Source organism: Gracilinanus agilis, chromosome 2 (genome assembly GCF_016433145.1).
Source record: "Gracilinanus agilis isolate LMUSP501 chromosome 2, AgileGrace, whole genome shotgun sequence".
Lineage (NCBI taxonomy): Eukaryota > Metazoa > Chordata > Mammalia > Didelphimorphia > Didelphidae > Gracilinanus > Gracilinanus agilis.
The window spans coordinates 384,321,899-384,343,691 of NC_058131.1; the positions used below are offsets into that span (position 1 = coordinate 384,321,899).

General features: G+C 37.3%; 1 protein-coding gene across 2 annotated transcripts in view; it reads right to left on the reverse strand.

The window, feature by feature from the left end:
* The window catches only part of SGCD (sarcoglycan delta), a 501,335-nt gene that overhangs the window by 37,274 nt on the left and 442,268 nt on the right, over window positions 1-21,793 (reverse strand). The window lies entirely within an intron of this gene.

Genomic DNA, 21,793 nt, shown 5'->3' on the forward strand with positions numbered 1-21,793 from the left:
AAGTGCTGGATTAAAGATTAAAGAATTACAAACCTCTAAGCTCAGTGGCAATTATTTATCCTTATTTTGTATTACTGCTTAATCTAATATGGCTTCCTCCCAAATTTGAGATAGAACAATATTTTCCATCTTGTCTTAAATCTCTCTTGTTTATTCATGAATCTGAGTTACCCTAGTTAGCAGGGGAGCTTATAGGGAGCTTCTCTCCAATATCGAACCTTGGTTGGCTTCCATAGAATGTTAGAGACCAGAGAAACCTTAATTCCATCTCATTCCTTACAGCATTTATTGCAAGCTCATCTCTCCTCAAGACCTCACTTTTACCCCTGAATCCCACATTTATAGAATTCATTTTCACTTCATTGAGAAGAGTGAAAGCTTCCAAAAGGAACTGCCTCAGCCTACCTTGAAAGTCCTTTTCATCTCCTTTTTTATAATAAAGAACGAAAGGAAGAAAAGAAGGAAAGAAAGAAGGGGAGAAAGAAGGAAATAAACTATTTATATAATGTGCTAAGCATTATGCTACATGACTTTTTACAATTATTATCTCATATGACCCTTTCAACAATCCTGGGAGGTAGGAGTTATTATTATCCCCATTTTACAATTGAGAAAATTGAAATTAAATGACTTGCCCAATATCACACAGCTTATAAAAGGGTCTGAGGCCAAATTTGAATTCAGTTCTTCCTGACCCTGCATCCAGGGCTCTGTCCCCACTTATTGCTTTGATTAAGGCCCCACCATCCCATTCCATTTGACCAGTGCAAAGATCTTTGCTGCAGTGATCATTCTAGGCAAGTCATTTAAACTCTCTGGACCTCATTTCCCTTATCTACCCAATGGAAATGGTAATTCTTGTACCTCATAGGGTTGTTGGGAAGAAAGCAGTTAGTAAAATTTAAATTACTATAAAAATGTCAGCTACTATTTGGTTTTGGAATATACTTAGCTCTGCATAATGTTTTGAACGAACAAACCCTTCCTTCAGTTCTTCTACCTTATATGGATAAAGTCTAAGCTCTCTTTTCCTCTTACTGGACAAACTGGCTAAAAATCAAGAAAGCCTTCTATGAAAATAATTTTTATATCCCTATCCATTTCAATAGTATTTACTCAATTAATTATGAGTATCAGTGGTTGTATTAGTGAATTAAACAGAATAAGATTAAGTTTGAGTAAGTTATGTTAGTTACTACTATAGTAATAAGAGTTACGTAGGTTAGAATTAATTAACCCAGGGTGATGATACTTTTCATGTGTCAATAATTTATTAATTCTATTTGATCTATTAGATAGATTTATGCTGTACTAGGCTTGTTATAAGGACTTATCTGACCTTCTCTGCCACTCCTAAATTTCATTTGCCCCTCCACCCCTGTGAATCATTTCTGTTCATGCCCTAAGTGACCTTTGCTTTAAAACTACAACTTCCTAAAGACCCCTTTGTCACAGGATTTTTGAACTTTTAAGATACTACCAACAGATTCTTGTGACCAATGGAAAGTCCCCCCAGAACATGGTTGATAGGATATTAGAAACTGATGGCCTGAGGAAAGGCTGCCAACAAAAGTGGCTATGGTTAATATATATTTCCTTAGCCAATCACAGGGTTACTCTCACTTCTGGAATTGACCAATCATGAATTGTACTATCCCATTCTATTTTTAGTGTTTTCTCATTCTGTTTATTTGCCAACCTCAAGCAGAAGAGGTCTTTGACCATGAGGAAGGTCTTGGACTGAATTGATTAGGTAGTAGGTCTCCTTAATGAATTGAATATGCTAGGAGTTATAATTCAGCATATCTTTGTTGTTTATTGGATTCTTTATGGGCCACATTTCATAACAATTAGAGTAGACTGCCTCAGCAGTAATGATTTCTGGGAGTCAAGAAGGACATTAGAAATCATCTAGTCCAATTTCTTCAGTTTACAGAAAAGGAAACTGAGGTGCAGAGAGGGTAAGTGCCCAGTCGTGCTATTCAAAAGTAGAATTTAAAGACAGGTCTTCTGCCCCCTAATTCAATGTTCTTTCCATTACACCATGCTAACTTCAAGCAGAGGCTAGATGACCAGTCTTTATTAAGGATCAAACTTGGTAGCACCTTCTAGTTTTGAGATTTTATTACCTAGAAAAGAGTGGTATATAAAAATTGAGCAATTTCTTCACCATTGACTCTTTCAGTCCCTCCCCATCACTGCCACCTCCAATTACTGACCACCAGCATCAGTGAGGAAATAATCATAGGTTCTAGGAACAGCCCCTACCTTCACAAGCCGTCATTTAGGGAAACAACCTTTTTGGAGATCTGATTGACAACTTCCTCTGTAGGAGCCATAGCTTCTGCTTCTCTCAGAAAAGAAAGTTTTTACCACCAAATTCCTTGGCACTTCAAATAGTTCAAAATCAGAAGAAATCAGAAACAGACATAATTCTTACCAATGGAAATGATATTAAAGAAGATGCGTTATGTGCTTTGTTGTTGGATCCCAAGGACCATTCAGCCTTTTCATCTGACTTGACGCTGAAATTTCTTATATATTTTGTCTATCTCATTAGAATGTGAGCTTTCTGAGAGCAAGGAATGACTTCCTTTTCTATTTCTATCTCATTTAAACACAGTATGGCCTAAATGAATGTTCTTTCTTTCATTCATTAGCTTATTTATGTCTTCCATTGCCACTGATTAATTGAACTGCTCTCTGACCATGTCCTTGGTCAAATTCAGCAGCCTGTTTTCAGTTCTTATTTTACTTTTGGATCTTAGCAGATTTTGATGCTGCCATTTTTGTTGCTCCTAAAATTTCTGGTGTTTTATTATATTCTCCTTTTCCAATCTTTCTGACTACTCACTTTCTCTTTCTTTACTACATTTATCTCTTAAGAGTTTTCCTTGCCTCTAATCTTCTCCTAGTCTTTCCTAAACCCTTGCCCATCTCATCCCTATCCATTCTTCATAAATATTGCTGACAGATCAATCTTTCTTATGTATGCATCTGGTCATGCCATTACTCAGTTTGATCTCTTGCAATCCCTTCCCACTAAATCCCTGAGTGCTTTAATGAATAAAGTCCAAACTCCATGGTCTGACGTTTGAAGCCATGCCTCCACAATTCGAAATCACCTCACTTTTCTATATTTACCTCACATAATTTTTCAGCACGGAATCTATGTTTTCATGCCTATTACATGGTAGAAAAGTCATTGGCTTTGAAGCCAGAGGATCTGTGTTTGAATCTCGACTACCTGGATATGACTTCCTGTGCTGACACTCGGTAATTCATTCATCCTCTCTAGGCTTCGATTTTCTCACCTATAAAATGAAAGGTTTGGGCTGGGTTAGTTCTGAGGTCCCTTTCAACTTTAAATCTATGGTAGTATGATTCCAGTACAACTGTTCTATATTCTGCTCTAAAGTATATAATACATACTATTCCAGCTTTGGACTTTTGTCTATTCTTCATTTCTGAACTCTGCGCATTTTCACTGGCTATATATCCCATGCCTGGAAAGCTCTTCTTCCTCATCTTCATTACATATTTTCCCTGGATTTTTTCAAATATCAGTTGAAGTCCAGCCTTCTGCAACAAGTCATCTTTAGTTTTCCTTTATCTTATTTCCTTCTCTACCAGATTATCTTCACTGCATCCTATATATGTACTTTGTTCATATCTGGTTGTCTGAATGTTGTCTCCTCCATTAGACTGTGAACTTCTTGAGATTCAGAACATATTTTTGTTTGTTTGTTTTGGGATTTTTTTGTATCCCCAGTGCTTATTCATTTCTTGCTACACAGAAGGTGTTTAATAAATGCTTTTTGAGGGGCAGTTATATGGCTCAGTGGATAGAGAGCCAGACCTAGAGATGGGAGGTCCTGTGTAGATCTGGTCCCAGATTTTGCCTAATTATATAATCCTAGGCAAGTCATCTCACCCAAACTGCCTAGTCCTTACTATTCTTCTGCCTTGGAACCAATACTTAATGTCAATTCTAAGATGGAAGGTAAGGGTTTAAAAAATAAAGTAAATGCTTATTGAGTTCACTGGCTCTAATGTCCAGAACACTCTCTGCACTCTGCATACTGTTCTCCCTTGACTGTCCCTTAGTACTTCATGCATTATTTAACATCCAATCATCCAATTAAAATTCCGCCTCCTTCAGAAGCCATCCCTGATTTCCCCAGGAAGTAATGATGTTTCTCATTTTGGACCTCATGAAACAATTGGCATATATCCCTTTTAGGTACTTATGAAGCTTTATTTTATATTATAGTTATCTGAATGATTATCATTCCCTCCTCCCCTTCTCCTATTAGCCTGTCAGATTGTGAGAGTAGAACCAGCATCTTGTCTAAACAGTTTTTCTCCAGTGTTGTTAAGCACACAGATCTATACACAGAATACATGTTGAATATGATTCTTTAATTGAAATGAACCAAGATTTCTCTTTGGTCTTTTAGATTATCATTTCCCCCAATATATCATGCTTGCTTCCATATAACTAGAAGACTTTTTGCTTCATTCTAAGGAAGAACTTTTGAACTATTAGACCTGTCAAAAACGGAATGAGTTGGCTCCAAAAGGAATGATTTCTCTGTCATTGGATGTGTACAAGTAGAAATGGTATAAATGGCTGTCAAGGACAAGACCTCTACAAAATGTTTTTGTAGGGTTGTTGGAGTGCTGGATAAGGTTTACACAGACGGAAATTGCATTTGAAGGGTTTTCTTTGCACAAAGAAACTTACATATTTTGATCAAGGTAGTGTAATAATGACAAGAGCACTGACCTTACCCAGCAATCTTGAGCCTTAGGCTTTTATTTTCTGGAAAAATTAGACATTTCTTTAAATAATCTCTATTGTCCTCTCTGGGTAGCTAGGTTGCACAGTGGCTAGAGCACTGGTCTGAAGTCAGAAAGATTCAGTTTCTTGTTTCATTTAAAAAAATTCTTTTCATGTACATTATTACAATTATTCAGGATATTACTTTCCTGCTTTTGCTTACATTTTATATCAGCTCAAAAGTCTTCCCCTCTCTTCCCTGAATTCTTAATAGTCACTGTGTTTTTTTTTTTTTACAGTGTAGTAACATTCCATTATATGTCTTTGACCCATGAAGTTGTCTTTTGATACTTCCCTTTAAGGCTGCTCAATGCTCATCTAATAAAACAAATCTCTTTATTTTCCCTGGACCTTTCCATCCCTGGAGAGGGGTGGGGTTGGGTAGTGGTGGGTAAAAGCACTTTCATGGAGAGTGGGGTCTGTTCCTATCAGAAATATGGCAGAGACTAGAAACATTCTTCTGTAGGGTAGAGTTTAGAATGTGCTTCTAAGATTCCATTCTACTGCTAGGATTCTAGGATTCTAAAGTGTCTTAGTGAGAGTTTAGTCAAAGAAAGAAAACACTGGTAAGGCTGCTAAAAACTCAAGGCTGCATTTTCAAGGATGGCTAGTTTTTATAGCCAAGGACTATAGAGCATGGATGAAGGGATTCAGACTTAGACACTTAAAAACAAACCCTCGGTAAAATATTAAAATCAGAGCTACTTTCCCATGAGCACCTCTCCCAACTCCTCATACAAATGTTCTCTCGAACTTGGTTAAACCTTATTTACTTTCTTAGCCCCCTGCCAGTCATGTATCAAAGTGCCTAGTCGTGTGTCAAAATTATACTGCACATGGCAGAGTTATATTGCATGATCTCTGACATATATAATGTGAAAAAAGAAAAGAAAACGTTTAAGAGCTCAATATTTATCCCCACTAGCCCCAAATCAGTATTACACTAAAAATGCTCATTATCCATACAAATTTCTCATAACCAACACTAGCTGTATATTCTTCCATTTTTCAATCTCAGCTGGAGGAATTGAGTTTTTTTTTCTTTCTATACAGATGCATTTTTCTTTCAGAATTCCTATTAAATTTCTACTTTTTAGTGTTAGTTTACTTCTTCAACCTGTCAAACTCTTTCTATGAAGCTGGTTGTCATTTAGCGTATTGACTAACCACCTTATTTGACTACCTTCTTATCATTCACAATGTTAATTAGTATGAATAAACTAAATCACTGATGAAAAAATATTACCAGAATAGGACTGAGGACTGAGTGTCTGTCATTCCAAGATGTTTCTCTAGGACAAATCAATTCATTAACCATTACTGGATCATATATTAAACTAGTTCTCAATCTACTTGTATATTCTATCAACCAATTCACATTTTTCTATTACATCTACAGAAATATCATGATTTTGTCAGATAAATTTTCAAATCTCTAATGGTCAGCATCTAAAGTAGCCCTTTAACCTAAAAACCTTGTCAACAAGGGGATTGAAATTTTCTTACTTGGCCTGTTTTTTTCTTAGATTCTTCTATTTTAGAATTAATACTGTGTTCCGTGGTAGAAGAGTGGTTAAGAGCTGGGCAATGGCAATTAAGCTACTTGCCCAGGGTGACATATCTAGGAAGTGTCTGAGGTCGTATTTGAACTCAGGACCTCCCATCTCTAAGCCTGACTCTCAGTCCAGAGAGTCACTTAGCTGTCCTCATCATAGCCTGTTTTTGATGATTCCACAATGCCTCAAAGTCTTCTTGACATTTATCAATGCTTGTAAACCACCACTTTAATAATATTCAGGACTTTTGCTAGAAATAAATGTCAAGTTCAAAGAATCAAATGTCTGCTTCTTTTCTTAGAGAACATCAAGATATTTGGCTGTCTCCTACCTTGTGTACTCTTCCATGCTTCCACAAAGGCTATTCACAACATTTTAGCAATCATGGTTTATGATTATTTCAGAGGCAGTTTATAGCCCATCTTATGCTCAGACCACATGTACAATATGAACCCTAAAGCTTTAAGGAACTAAGCTACAGTTCTTGTAATCTATGATCAATGCCATCAGGGGAACTAGTAAGGACCCTTGACTTCCTAGAAGCTAAGTCTTAAGAGGACTAACTGTATCATCTTGTCCCCTACTCAGCATCAATGGATAGGTACCTATGTTGATTTCTGCTGCTATTAGTGAAAAAAATCAATGATTAGAACTGCTTTTGGGGAACAAAAATTTCAACTTTCTTGGCTTGCTACTCTAAGCACTCATATTCCAATTTCAGCCTTTTGACCTATTGCCTTGGCTGTGAGATACTTCTTTATTTATATATGAAATAAGAATAATAAAGGACTTTTTACTTTCTGAAATGCCTGCTAATTTCTTTTAATTACTCCAAAAAGACTTCGGTGATGACTGGAGATATACACACATGCAAACACAAACACGAATGAATTTAAGGTAATTTGCACAAGATTATTCTCATTGGTGGAGAATGAGTACTCAGTGCTTGGGAAATGAGAGATCCTACTTCTGACTTCCTATATGGAGAGAGGGCACATTCAGGTGGTGCTAGGCTATCTTCATGAAGAGACCTTTGGAGAGAGAAGATGACCCTGGGAAGAAGTCATACCAAAAATTCTGATCATTTAAGTCATGATATCTAGTTGGTGCAAAGAGACTAGGAGAGAGAACTATGAAAAAAAGAGATTTGATTTTTCTCTCCTGACTTTTCTAACTACAAGTGTCACAAATGAAATTTAGATCAGTACCGAGTGAGGAACCGAGAAGTCATGTATTATGTCTATACTGAATTAATGTAATACTTCACATTAGTGCTGCCCCCTGCCCTCCCCCCGCCCCATCCTTCCCTGTCCCACTTAGAAAGCCAACCTGGTGTACTGTAAAGAACAATGGACTTGGAATTAAGATCTGGATTTGGGTTCTAGTTTGGTCAGAGATCAGCCATTGGACTTGGGGAAACCATTTCACTTCTCAGGTTTCTCATCTATAAAATGGGAGTGATAATACCCTGTTTTGTTCTCGTCTAAGCTTTTTTATCATGATCAGTAAGATAATGGATGTAAACTGCTTTGTAACCACAAAAAGAATTTTAAGAGGTAAATCTCTACCAAATTATTTCACTCATCTTTGGTGCATTAATTTTGTTCATGATAAAATCTTTTAATTTCATCTATTTTATCTTTTTAAAATTTCCTTTATCCTTTCATAAAGAATTTATCCATAACCTCAGTTCTTTTTTTAATGGTATGAACTTTGAATGACAAAATATGTGAACAAACAGTTCTCAAAAGAAAAATTGCAAACTTTTCATAAATGTCTACAAGAATGCTCCAAGCAATTAATACTCAGGAAAAGGTGAATTGAAACACCTCTGAGATTCTGTCATTGTTAAAAATGATAAAAAAAAATGTGAAATTAGTGTTACAGTTGTTGTAAGAAGAGGAGTATACTAACACACTATTGGTGGGGCTGTAATTTGTCTGAACAGCATAGGAAAAAATGGAATTATGAAAAGAAAGAGGCTAAAATAGCCCTGCCCTTTCTGTCAGACACACTCTAAACATCTTCATGCTCAACATATTACATTATGTTCAGTTCCGGAGACCACATTTTAAGGAGGATATTGACAACTTGTTCTGGGTCCAGAGGATGGTGACCAGGTTGGTGAGGATGTTTAAGTAAATAAAATTATGATAAGAAAATGACTAAAATATCTATATCTTTTCACTGAGGTTTTTTACCTCTAGACACATACCCCAAAGAGATCAATAAGAAAAAAAAAACTCATATAGAAAATGTATATAAATACTTTTTGTAGTAGCAAAGAAATGGAAGTAAAGTAGATGTCTATCAGTTGGGGACTTGCTAAGTAAACTATGGTACGTGTGCAATAACAAATAATGAATATGATGAATACATGAAAACACTGAAAGTTTTATATGAACTGATGCAAAATGAAGTAAAAGGAGTCAGGGAAACAAAATACAAATTGACACTACAACAATGTAAATGGAAACAACAATAACAATAACAAGAAAATTGAAACCAAATGCAGTAAAAACATAATGTCCAAATTTGCTCCAAAGAAGAGACTTTAAAAGTCAACTGATTTTGAAGAGGTGGAAGACTGGCTTTGAAACACTTCTTTTTTAACATATATTTTTCAGATTTTTTTTCAATAAACCAGTTAGTTTTGCTAGATTATTTCCCCACCCCCCTTTTAAATTTATTATTAGGCTCATAGGGAGAGGGAATGGGCTGAGATACATTATCATATATGAGTAAAGTAAAAACAAGATATATTTATTAACATTTATTTTTAAGAAAGAAAAGTTCCATTTAAATATGAATATTCCCAGTGAGGTATAAGTGTAAATCATTATTGAACCTATTATATCAAGATCAATGCCCTGGCAAAGGCTAAATGCCAAGACTTACATCGATAGCCAAAAAGCCACTTGGACCAAGACAGGGTATTTCAGTTGTGAAAAAAACTCAGGGAGTTTTAGTGAACTACACATTCTCAGTGAGAGCTATCAGTGCACTGAAGCAGCAAGAAAAAACACTGTTCATGGTATCTAACTCATGGTCACTTGCATACCCATCTGCCTAGATCAGACGTATAGAACTGTATTCAGTTCTTGACACCACTATTTAAGAAGGGAACTGACAATTTGGACTACGTCCAGAAAATGGTGACTAGCTTGGTGAACAAATTTAAAATAACTGCCTTGAGAAACTATTGAAAAAAACCGAGAATATGGAAACTCATAAGAAACATTCACTAATGGAAAAATTATGGTTATTTTCAATTATTTGAAGAATTTTTACGAAAACAAAAATAAAAAACAACAAAAAAAGAACTTTGTTCTTTATGGCTCTGGAAGATAGTAATAAGATCTTAGTACCAATAAGTGGAGGTTCTAGGAAGCTGAATTCTCCTGAATACCAGGAAGACCTTAGTACCATTTAGTGCTATCTGAAAACAGAGAAGGTCAAAATCAATCATTGACTCAGAGAATAAGTGATTATAAGAGATCATAGAAGTCATCTGTTTTGCCTGCAAACTGATGCCACATTTTCTTGTCTATCTTTCAAATAAAAATTTAAAAAGATAAATAAGAAAAAAGTAGAGTAATATAGAACCAACACATTTTGACTTTAATCACATCTTTTTAATGTCCAACATATATTGTCATATGACTATATTCAGCCTATATGACAGCTCTCCTACTAAGTTGAAAGATGTTCTGTAATTTGTAAACAGGAAGGGAGAAAACAGCAGGAAGACACAAGTAGGTCAATTGCAAAAACACACATGAATGAACCATCAAACCACAGAGATATTCTTCATTTAAGTCCATTTTAAATAATCATAAATTTGAAAAAATAAGAATTAGTCTGAGGCTGAAGGGTAAGTTCCTCTCCTGATCCCCTCACCTGCTTAAACTACTCTATGTTTTGTTACTTTGCACACTCACACACATATCACATATATACCACACATATATGTAAAGTTTATATTTATACTGCTTATATTTTAATATATACTTGTCTCCCCTATTAGAATGTAAACTCATAGTAGAGGTTGCTTCATTCTTCATACCTGTCTTCCTAGATTTAGCACATAAGTATTGATTAATAGATTAGAGTTATCTTTTCTCTTCTTGGCCCAAAAGAATAAATCCTTCTTTCATGCTTATGTTGATTTTGGATTCAAGAAAATAGAAGCAGTAGTAGCTTCTTCTTCTTCTTTCTTCTTCCTTCTTTTTTCCCTCTTCTTTCTTCTTTCTTTTCTTCCTTCCCTGTCTTAGAATTGTTACTAAGTCAAATCTGGCCTCAGATGCTTCCTAGCTCTGTAACCCTGGGCAAGTAACTTAACTCCCATTGCCAATATACAGAATTGATTCTAAGACAAAAATAAAGGTTTAGAAAAAGAATCAATCCCAAGTATTGTTTCCAAGCAGAAGAATGATAAGAGCCAGGCAGCTGGAGTTTAAGTGACTTACCTAGGGTCACACAGTATAGAAGTATCTAAAGTCAAATTTGAACCCAAGATCTTTCGTTTCCAAGACTGGAACTTTATTTACTGAGTCACCTAGATGTTCCAAGGAAATAGCTTCTTAACCAATGTGTGTGTGTGTGTGTGTGTGTGTGTGTGTGTGTGTGTGTGTGTGAGAGAGAGAGAGAGAGAGAGAGAGTCTCCCCTAAGGATTCAGTGCTTCGGTCATCCCATTAACGGGCCCCTGAGGGTTAGTTCCAAGAATGTAGGCAAGAACAAATTCCCTTCCATTTGGGTGAGGGTTCTGAAATATTTCAAGCTGGGACTATTTCAAGCAGGGGATCAATGACTGGCAACAAATTTTGGATGGGTCTTCAGTATAAGCTGTCTCCTAACATAGGCACAATTAGACATGATGCCTTAGAAGAAGCTTAAAAGAGAGCCACTGGGGCAATCAGCCCAGTATCTCTCCTGGGAGGAAGCAGGAAGGGATAGTTTTCCCATTTCTTAAACTTACCTGGGGAGGGAGGGTTGCTTCTTCAAACAGAACTTCTATCTCATTCTATTCTTGGTTTGGCTTTAATTCATTAGATAACATGCCCTTTTTAGGGGATTCAGGGCAAGGAAAAATGGAGTTAGAAATAGGTTATTTGCACCTTGATATGTGACTATCAAGGATGTCTCATTACTACTATATCATTATCCTTTTTCTAGATCAGTAGCTCCTAAACTTTTTGGTCTTGGGAGTTCTTTACACTCTTATTTTTTTAGACTCTTACCTTCCATCTTAGACTCAATATTGTGTATTGGTTCTAAGGTAGAAGAGCAGTAAAAGCTAGGCAGTCAGGGTTAAGTGACTTGCACAGGGTCACATACCTTGGAAGTGTCTGGAGCCAAATTTGAACCCAGGACCTCCTGTTTCTAAGCCTGGCTTTCAATCTACTGAGACATTCAGCTGCCCTTAGCACTTTATACTCTTTAAAAACTGAAGACTTCCTTTCCCCTAGGACTTTTGTTAATATGGGCTATATCTATCACTATTTACCATATTAGAAGATAAAAGGTCTTAATATGAAAATAGTTTTGACCTCATCAATCCTCTAAAAGCATCTTAGGGACTTCCAGGGGTTCTCTGATCATAATTTTGAGATCTCTTGCTCTCAAGTATTTCAGTTCTTGCCTCTACACTTTGATTTTTGCTATTTCTCTGATTTCAATACAATCTTTTCCTCCCCATTGTCCTTGTCTGAATTCAAATCTTCTTTGAAGACTTAGTTTCTGTCTTATCTCCATAAAGTTTTTCTTGATCAGCCCAACCCTTTCCTCAATAATCTGTCCTTGCTCTGAACTACTATGAAATGTATTACCTATATCTGTGTCAGAGTCAGAATTTGGACCAGGTCTTATTTTGAAGTTTACCAATCTAGGTTCTAGTCTTCATCTTTAAAATAAGGAAGATGAACTAAGAAGCCTCTAAGGTCCTTCCAGTTCTCAGACAGTGGCACTCAATAAATGTTTATTGTTGTTCATTTAGCACATAGTAGAAATAAAGTAAATGCCTGGTTTATGGTTTTTTGGGCCGCTGTGGCTATGGAATGGCCAAAAAGTATTATTTGTCTAAACCACAATGATACCTATTGTCCGATGGCCTGAATTTCCTGAGGATAGATAAATCCCTGAGCTCTGGAGCCAAGATAGGAATGGCATCTTTTCTCTGTACCCTTCTCCCTACATACTCTAATCAGTACAGGTTAGAAATAGAAGAATAACTTCCTAGAGGTGGTTTGGGTGTGCCCACTGGATAGCTTGTAAATAAAATATTTTGCATGGTTTTTCACTGTCACTTTAGTCCATTTCCATCAGAAAGCAAGTCCAGAATACTTGCTCCATTTTTTGCTTTCTACTCATATTGGTCTGGTGTTTGTAGGAAATGCAAGTTTCCATCTAAGTGATTTTTTTTTTTGGTTGGAATCAAGCAAGCATTAAAGTAGACACTTTCCTTTTTTTCTCTGTGGGAAAACTAGACAGGCCTAATTAATAAAATGTATCATATCAATCTTCAATTATGTCTCAGTGGGGAAGGAGAAGAATACAGTTTAGTAATTTCCCATGCCTTTGAGAAAGATGTTTCAATTTAAATAAACAGGTTTTGATTTTTACATTTAGGAAATGGCATTTCAATAAAGAAACTGGTTTTGAATGGGGGAGGGAGAAGGATGGTATGGGCATAAAAGAAAAAAAAAACTAAAATTGGAAATTCTTATCCTATAATAGCAATCGGCCAAATAATTACAGTTGGCTCCAAGCCAGTATTTAGAAGGCTGTCCCTAAAGAGTCTTCCCACAAAACACCATGATTGGCTGAGGACCAACTCCATGCAAAGAAAATGTAATGAAACATACTGCTGCCAGTTTCCTAATTATGGAGAGAAGTCACCCCTTCCCTCAATGATTTAGCATTTCTTCTATAAATGACTATGACTGGGGGTAAAGAGCTACAAGAATCTACTTGCAAAGCCTCCATGCCCTGTGTTCTAGATTCCAAATCCAAGAGCAAAGAAATTATTGCAAATATAACATATTTTTGAATGTCATATTTTGACGTGCACTTATATTATTTTAGAGCTGAAAACAATTTTAGACATTGGATATCCAACTTCTATTCACAGATGAGGGAAATGAGACCCAAATAAGCAAAGTGGGGTGGGGCTGAGCCAAGATGGCAGCTTAGTAGCAGCAAAAGCTGAAACTACTCTGATATCCTACCAAATCAATCTTTAAAAAGTACCTCAAAATGACAAAAAGGAGTCAAAAACCAACAGCAAGACAGAGTGAGGGGGATTTCTCACTGAGTACAACTTGAAAGGTAGGCAGAGAGAATTGATTTTCATGGGATAAGGGAGAACCAGAAGCAAAACTGTACATAGAGGACTGCTGGTCAATCATCCTCCACCTATTGTGCCAGGTTCTGAGCCTGGGCATAGCCCACTCTTGGGATCCCGGGACCATGCATACACCATCAGCAACAGATTATCCCATATCCCAGACTTAACCCCCTTGAAGTCCCAGGGCCTGGCACCAGCCCCCTATGAGGCCTAGAAGTCCCTAATGCTTGACCCTTTCAAGCCTACACTGTCCTGAAGCTGTTAGCCCCAGGGCAAAATATCTAGGAATGCTGAGACCTATAAGCCATCAGCAGAGGAGGCAAAATCATCAGCTTTCAAAGTTACCAGTCAACAGGCAAAAAAAAAAAAAAAAGGCTGGAGAAATGAGCAAACTACAAAAGAAATACCTAATCCTAGAAAATTTCTATGTCAACAAAGAAAAAAATACAGTCTTTAGATCCAAGCAACAACATCTAAAACTTCAAAGAAAAATGGAAATTGTCTCAAGAATTGGAAGAACTCAAATAGGAATTAAAAAATCAAATAAGACAAGTTGAAGAAAGATGAGAAGGAAAATGGGAAGAAGAAATGAAACATAAGAAAAGAAAAAAAAACAGCTTAAAAAGCAAAATTGGTCAACTGGGAAAAGAGGCACAAAATCCATTTGAGTAAAGAGCTTTTTAAAAAACAGAATTGACCTACTGGGAAAAAAGGCAAAAAAATCCAAAGAGTTTCATGAAAAGTAGAAAGGACCAAATGGAAAAAGAGAATCAAAAGGTCATGGAAGAAATTCATTCTCTGAAACCAGACCAGGAAAGGGATTTGCTCAGGGGCATCTGGTCTAATAGTAAAGTATCTTTTTGTCTGTAAAGTGGCATTCTTTCTCCTACATTATTTTGGAACGCAAATGTCGCATGACTGACTTTTTTCAGATATAATTCCTGGGTATAAGTAAAAATCTTAAAATCTTCTGGGAGGACTATTATTAATTTTTATCCAGACCTATGATTTCTATGTCTCCACCCCTAGTATGGAAACTTCCTCTGGTGGTGAATATTGACAATTACTCTTTAATTTCCTTGTGTTAGCAAAGAAGTTGCCAAAGGAACTGAAACATGTGACTTAAGCATGGACTTCCAGCTAGTTAGGTCACCACAGAAAAAGGGCTTGAACCCAGGACTTCCTTACTCTAAGGCCTACTCTTTCCACCATGCTTCTTTATTGTTTTCCATCTGAAGCCCGTATTTTTTTTAAACCCTTACCTTCTGTCTTAGAGTCAATACTGTGTATTGGCTCCAAGGCAGAAGAGTGGTAAGGGTAGGCAATGGGGGTCAAGTGACTTGTCCAGGGTCACACAGCTGGGAAGTGTCTGAGGCCAGATTTGAACCTAGGACCTCCCGTCTCTAGGCCTGGTTCTCAATCCACTGAGCTACCCAGCTGCCCCTGCCTGTATTTATTTTATTCCATCTTCCTTCTCCTGTAGTTCATAAATTATTAAGACATTGTATCCTGAAGCATCCTAGAAAGTTCTTAAAGAAATCTTAGGGTTGGATTCAATGAGTACCTTTCAAGAATATAGTACTATGGAAAGTTATGAATATTAAGTGTTTTCTAGTTGTTTTAATTTTCAGCCAGCTTGAACAGAGAACAGCAAAATTCTCATGGACCAAATCCTTCCCTTACTTCTATTTCTGTGTGATCAGGGAACTTAGAATGATTTTTACATGTTTAAATACAATGTCATCTTATTTGAGGTTAATAGATAAATAAGATAAAACTTTATTTAAACATATAAAAAACCATTCTTGGATCCCTTGTATACAAAAGTGGGCAGACTGGATTTGTCTTAAGAGCTATAGTTTGCTAACCCCTGGGTTATATCATGGATTTGGATTTCATGATCTTAAATGTTAATCACATGTTCACTTGATTCCTCTATGAGTTTCTCTCTATTTGGTGTTGGTTCTATAAAATCTTCCTGTTTTATAGATTGTTGCCCTGGGGAAAGTCAAATCAGTTCATACTGAAATTCAGAAAACGAGGTAGCTCTGAAGGGGTAGCACAATAGATATGGGAGATTGGGAAGATTTCATCAGACCAAAGCTCTGACCAATAGCACATGCACTGTTAGCTCCCTTTTCTGAGTAATCTCATCATCTGAGAGAAGGTAGAATATTTCCTCCCTGGAGTATACAGGTTATATAGAATAATGTTCATCTTAGTTGCAACTCCTGAGATTATCACCCTGGACATTCATAATCATTATGTAGAATTATGTCTATAGAAAGTTCTGGAGACTAGAATGACCATGTACTTACCGAGCCAAGAAAAATTAGGGTTGTGTGTTACTATTTATTAAAACCCTTACTTTTTGTCTTAGTATCAGTTCTAAGGCAGAAGAGAAGCAAGGGCTGGGCAAGTAAGGCTAAATGACTTGCCCAGAGTCACAGGTAGGAAGTGTCTGAATACAGATTTGAACCCAGGACCTCCCAAATCCAGGTTTAGGGCTCTATCCACTGTGTTACTTAGAAGCCTCTGTGTTATTTTTTAAAGGATGATCTGCTTTCAGATCATTTCTGGTCATGTGTTTTCCCCTTCTAAATTTAGCAAGTAACAGCATAGATCCAGCTCATCCACAGTCCTTATTGAGGCTTTTATGTAACTTCTTACTATTGAATTACCACAAAATGCTTTGTGTTGCTTTACTTCATATCAACCAGCCTCTGTGCTTCAGGACAATCCCTAGTTTTATACTTGTGTCTCATAACGATGACTGGTATGGATGCTCTGCACTGGGAATAATGAATACAAAAGAATCATAGAACATTAGAATAGAAAGTTGCTTCTGAGACTGTATATTCTAAACTGCTTATTTTATAGACAAAGAAATGGAGATCTAGAGATAACTTGCCCAAAGCTGTATAGGTAGCTTGTGCCAGGGCCAGGATTAGAACTTGGATCTCCAGAGCCTCCATGAATCAAGATGGAACTACCTGGAAAACATTGTTTTTTGGGGGGTTATTTTGGGTGCAATATGCAGCTCCATAATGCTGCTATTTGTTGTTATATAGCTTAGGGGGCCAAGATAATGTCTGAAAATAAATACCTAATGCACTGGGAGACTTAAATGGAGATTTGTATAATGTTTCAGTTGCTATCATGATCTGGTGACAAACCCATTCCTTTTGGCTACATGGAGCTGAAGAATAAGTTTTCATGGGTTTTGGATGGGAAAGGAAATCATCAGGATTAAAAAGGATGTTAAAGACCATTGAGTTTAACCTTCATTTTTCAGATGAGAAAAGTAAGACCCAGTGGGAATAGGTGACTTGCCTAGGGTCACACAGCTAGTAAGCTAGTAAATGTCAGACAGAATTTGAATGTAGATCTTTAGGGTTCCAAGCCTAATGCCCTGCCCAGGCTATGCCAGGCTGCTTCTCATAGAAAATATGTGGATAGCTATTTCTTGGAGCTTTGGCCTCCTCCTCTTGGTGTCTTGATATCTCTGTGATGCTCCAAATTTGGGCACTCAATGAGGGATGTACGTTATGTTTGTTGGTGTTTCTTTGCTAGACATGGTGGACAAGCAATAATGCCCAAATCATCCTTGGATGTAAGAAAATGGCGCCTTTCCCATTCTTGTGTGGCTTGAACACTCTCTTTCTCATCAACACTTCCTGCCACACAAATACCAGTTTATGACAGGAGCTGATGCAAAGCAAAAATCAGTCCAGTTGTTGTAACCATTATGTGCTTTCCTCCCTGTGTCTGCCTATCTTGCTCAACACAGTACCTTCAGTCATCTTCTATACACTGTCTTGATAAAACAGTGACATTTCAGGTGCTTTCCAAGTCAGGGAGATGCAGGCACACGTTGCTGTGTGGATCAGTGACATATTGCTTGCACATATTGAATTTTCCAGGGGCAATCATGATTCCCCTCCCTTTCCCTCTGTCTTGTCTCATGATCAAACACATTCTCTTTTTCAAACCCTCAAGGACACCTTGTCTTCCCCACCTCACCCACTAAATAATGTTTATAGGGAAGAAAGTAGACAAAACAGAACTAGAAGATACCGAACCAGGAAAGTTTGGACCGCAGGGAGACATGCTATTGTAATTTTGTTTCTTTTGAGGTCTCTTTGATCCAAATCCACAAGCCCTTTACAAAGTCTTGCACTCTGCTGATTTGCTCAAATATCTGGTCCTGTTTAATTTGGACAGGATATGTGTGGGGAGGAAGAAGGCGAAATGAGAGGAGTGATTGTGGTGGTGGAAGTGATGAGAGAATTGGAGAAAGGAAACCAAGGCTGCATAAACCTCAACTTTTGGTGAATGACTTCCCAGGGATGACTCCTGGGGGTTTAACAGCTTCTAGTCTGCTTTGCTTGTTCTGTTAATCTGTCTTTTTTCACTTTGTCAGAGACGGTACACTTCTATAAATCTATTATTCCAGTAAATGCCAGTTTCTAGGTTTTTCCCCCCTTTTTGCATTGTCTGGTGAAGCCCTAACATATCTGGAGCTGCCGATTGTTATAGCAGGTGGCTCTGATGGATGACTGGCGTACTCAGAGCTGCTTGGAATATTTATCTTTGAAAACTGGAAACCATAGCTGGGTTGGATCAGAAACATTAATAAATCACCGTGGGTGTCATTAACTCCTGACAGGCTCTGACAATCAGGGGAGGAGAGGGCAAGTTTTAAGGACTGACCCTCAGAGGACCTCCTGATCCAACTTTCCTTGGTGGCTTTTGGGCTAACTACAGAATTCCCATCGGCAGAACTTGATAACAAATTCCAACAGAACTGCCTTGCTTATTCCTAGGCTTTCTTCAAATTGGTTATCTCTTCCCTCCTTCCCCAGGCCACTCACTGAAACAACTTGAAGTGTTTATAGTCTTTTAGTATTCAACTGAAACTTTATTTTCTGGACACTTGCAACCTGGTTGCTGTCATTTTCTGTTTCACACGTAGCTGTGGTGTGCAAGGACCCAGTTCAGGGAGGAAGGCAGCTCAAGGTGCCTGGCCTACAGCACAAGCGGCTAGCTGTCCTAAGAGAAATTGTCAGTCAAAGCAATTACCACCAAATGGGTCTAGCTGAGGTGCTAATCACAGTGGCAGCCTTGACTTTCACCATGGCTGGAGGTAAAGAGATAAAAGGAAGGAGAACAAGTTCCTTCCTTCCTGACAGCCACGCTGAGAAGCTAGGCCTGAGCTATTGAGAAAAGACAAGGTAGGAAGCCATAAGGAGTATTCTGGAAGGGATCTTTTTTTTAAATTTCAGGACAAATGGAATGAAAATAAATCCTGCCAAAGAACTAGAATATTGTTCTACCTCCCACCCCGACTTCAACCCACTAAGCATTTGTTTAGTAACCTGACAGTGCCACATATCCACAGTAGCTGCTCAAGTAGATGATATTGCCCATTAGCTAACAATTCCAAGGCCTCTTATGGTGTAACCTTGAGAGTTTTGGACCGGGGCTTTAGAAACCAGGGGCCTCCTCCTGGCTCTGTGACCTTCAGCAAGGCAACAACCCTTTTCGGGTCTTGTTTTTTTTTCCCCGTAAAGTGAATAACTCAACTGCTTTTTATTAAATAGCCCCAAGACTCTATAATTCTAGGATTTATAAAAATATTTAATAAAATGGTACAGAGCCATAACTAGTCGGGGGCTACTGAGAATTGTCCCAGGGCAAATAATTTATAGTTTATTAAATGTAAATATATAACATAGGCACTCCTTCAGTAAGATGGAAGAAAGTGAGGGGAATAGGAACTTAGATGATGGTAAAAGAATAAGGTTCAGGTTTTGGACAATAGTGGGCACTTGGGACTTCAGCCTTTCTGCTTCCTCTCTCTTTCTCTTTGTCTCATAAAGAAATCCTCAACTTGACCCACTCTATTTTTTTTCTGTAAGTTTCTCTTTTCCTCCTATATATCTACTCAAATCAGTTTCTTCCTTTTCCTTCCTTCCTATCATACTCAAGGACATTTCCTCTCTCCCCTCCAACCTCCCAGAGAAGGCAAGTAATAATCCTGGCTTTACCTTTCTTTTGGTACCACTGTGTGGGAAGAAGCTTTCCTAAATCTCCTCTGCCACAGTAGAATGAACATGGGACTTCAAATTCCATGTGTGAAATTAGATAATCTCTGAAGTCTCTTGCAACATGGATATTCTATCCTATAAGCCACTGGAATAATAAATTTTCCTTCTCATTCAATTGAAAGTCTAAATAATTTATCTTATTATTTTAATATCATGAATTATTAAGTTCACATGAAGACACATTTCTTGTTGTTTATGCTAGTTGGTGTTATTATCCTTGGGTAGTTTTTCTCCTTTAGGTGCCAAAATTACTATTCTATGCTTTGGCATAGAATATATAAATATGATGTATATATATATGTACATATGAGATATATTGGTATGTATATAAATGTGTATAAATATTTTATTTATAAAGATAGCTAGATACCCTGTGTTCTGTGTGTGTGTACGTATTATGAAGATTAAAAAAGATAACTACTTGGTTACAAGATATTCATAAACTTTATAATGGAACTCCTCTCTTCACCATTTTTTGCCAGTCCTTCATCTCTATCCCTTTCTTAAGGCTGAGTGAGAGACAAAGAGGAAGGACTCAACATGGAATAGTAAACAATGTACTAGTTTTGGAATCAGAAGGATTGGGTTTAAATCCAAGTAGTTGCATGAACAAGTCACTCACTGCATTTTAGTTTCTTCATCTGTAAAAGGTTATATCCGTGCCTGGTGTTGTGAGGGCTGACGTTGAATGGGTGTGGAAGATCCCTTAATCCCGTAACACACAAGTTGTAGTGGTGAAACACGAAGGACTCCCCAGGACTATATTTGTGATGCTTCAGTATAACAGTGTCCCAAGACAGGAAGTCAAGTGAAGAATCTGGGGTTAAGAACGCATAACTCTTTCTAACTGCCTGTCCTGGTTTAAAATGGATAATGCTGCCTAAGATTTGAGCCTTTACAGTTGAAAGGACTCTCCTTCTTCCCTCAAATATCCCAGGGGATGCTCACTAATCCCTGAAGTAATGGTAACATTCGCTTTAGGTGATTTTGAAGATTTAATAACAACAGGGTCTAAGGAGGGAAACAGGGAAAGGATGGGAAGAGGGGTATAGGAGATCCTTGACCTAGGCTACTGATGACCAGATGGTATATGATTTGAAGGTATTCAGGATATTCAAACTTGTTGGTTGTTAATGGTTAGTCTGCCAGTTCCAGCCTGGCAGAGCCAGCCGGCTTCAACCTGAACCAGGTTATTTGATGATGAATGACGTTGCTTATTCTTGATGAGTGAATTAAATCAGAATGTTCAGTATAGGATATGACATTTCTGAGACTATGGAAATGATCAGTGCTGGTTGCTGGTACCTTAAGTTGACTTTCTCGCCCTACCCAAGCCCACCAACCAACCCACCAAGCTCTCTCAAGATTGAGATCCTGTCTCAGTCCAAAATCAGTGGCAATGGGGTTATTTTGCCCAGGCTTACATAGCTAGGAAGTGTCTGAGGCCAGATTTGAACCCAAGATCTTCCATCCCTAGGGCTAGCTCTTAATTCACTGAGTCACTTATTTGTCATCCATCAGTCTTTAAAAAATATATATGTATATATTCTTAGTAACCACCATCTGCCACCCCCCAAAAATGTATGAAACAAAAAAACCCCAAAATGTATGAAAAGATTATGTGCAAAACCACAAACTATATATTGTTTATGATTTGTTTAAAGATATGTAAATTATCTATGTATGCTAATATTAGCATCCTCTACTTTTGAGTACTCTTTTGATTTGTTTTATTTGAATACTTTTTTCTTTTGGTTTTCTGGCTATTTTTTAAAGGTAATCATGGTATGTTTTATTTTTCTTTTCTTCTCTTCATGTTATTTTCTTTATTGTCTTTATATTTCTAGTATTTGTCCTTTCAATAATATAATATAAATCCATTACATTCAAATATCACAATCTACTCAGCCATTTCTCCCATTCATTGCATTTGTGTTA